General features: G+C 42.6%; 1 non-coding gene across 1 annotated transcript; it reads left to right on the top strand.

The window, feature by feature from the left end:
- Window positions 1-973: 973 nt before the first annotated feature.
- LOC145395561 (5S ribosomal RNA) lies at window positions 974-1,090 on the top strand. The gene has a single exon (XR_013896637.1). It is a non-coding gene; the product is annotated as a 5S ribosomal RNA (ribosomal RNA).
- Window positions 1,091-1,473: the final 383 nt, after the last annotated feature.

The following is a 1,473-nucleotide window of genomic DNA, read 5'->3' as shown; positions in this document are numbered from 1 at the left end:
CTTACAAGAAAATATTTACAACTTACAGTTACATGAAAGTATTTACAAAATGCCTTCACTATGTACAACACTGGGTGAGGCACAAAGGCAGAGTGAGCGTGAGGGGGGCGAGTGAGTGAGTGTATGGCCTTGACAGCCTGGAGGATGGTAGAGGAACAGTTACCTTACATGCCTGCCAATTTTTACATGCGAATCTTGAAAAATGCGGTCACAGTGAAGTTTTTTATTTTAGACCGTTTTAAAACGGCACTGGCACTGAGCGCGCAATTACGTCAGACTGTTTTAAAATAGCACTGGCATGGGGCGGGTTAAGGAGTGGTTTATAGGACTCAATGAAAGGAAAATGGATTAAGAAGTAGTATATGGGACTCTATGAAAGGAGAGAGAGAGAGATGACAAGAAGACAGAGATGTAAGAAAGGGTGGGACTGTAGGGGAAAGGAAGGGCTGAGGAAAGGGAGATGTGGGGGGGAGGAAGGGAGGTGTTTAAGAGGGTACATGATAATGGAAGGAGAGAATGAAGAAGAATTGCGTTCTCTGTACGGGAAAGAGTGTCAGGTGGTCGTGTGGGGATGTATTTATTATATTTAATACTGAACTGACGACTGAGAGAGAATGCCGGCCTTAGACACAGTAATCAGGAATATCATTGTGCCTTCCACTGATGATGACTGTTATCGAGTATAGCATTCTTTGTGATTAATGATTTGATTCCAGCGATTTCTTTACTTTTGTGAACCAGAGACAATTTTGTTATTTATGGAGGGACAATTTGCAGTCATGGTCCTTAAATAATGTTCCATTAATCCTTTCGCAACCTGATTTATTTTCGTACTGTTTAATCATGTGACGCGAAGAGAACACATTGTGGTGTCTATCTGAAACACTAATTTTACACAAAGATCACTGGTTATATTTTCAATTTGGGTTTCTCTGTATGATTCATTCATGTTTAGGAGAGATTTTTCGAACTTGTCTGGCCATACCACGTTGAGTACACCGCTTCCCGTCCGATCAGCGAAGTTAAGCAATGTTGGGTCTGGTTAGTACTTGGATGGGTGACCGCCTGGGAACACCAGATGCTGTTGGCATCCCTACTTGTCAAGTGGGGTTGGTGGAGGATTAGTGCCCCTCCCTGTAAAACAATTAACTCTAAGCCCTTGGTCACCCCGTTTGGGATACATGGCGTCTGTCAATGATGATGACTATATAGACAGAGCATTTATCAAGAATTCCACTACTCACGGTCTCTCATCACTTATATTGACTGGACGTTGCAAGAATAAGATGCACCAAACAGTGATGTTCCATGCTTGACATCCATGATCCCTCAGGGTAGCAGTCTGTGGTTTCCACATCTAAGTAACCATCTGTCTTCGCTGAAGCAACCTTGTTCACTTACTAGAATTATAATAAGGGCCTGGTCTACTGACCTTTAAGGTTCTGGGTTCTGTCTCTCAATTTCACCTTTCGA

The sequence above is a fragment of the Coenobita brevimanus genome, chromosome 31 (genome assembly GCF_032717465.1).
Source record: "Coenobita brevimanus isolate Jiangsu-jjx chromosome 31, ASM3271746v2, whole genome shotgun sequence".
Taxonomy (NCBI): Eukaryota; Metazoa; Arthropoda; class Malacostraca; order Decapoda; family Coenobitidae; genus Coenobita; species Coenobita brevimanus.
The sequence above is the reverse complement of the archived record's forward strand: the minus strand, read 5'-3'. Positions and strand labels throughout refer to the sequence as shown.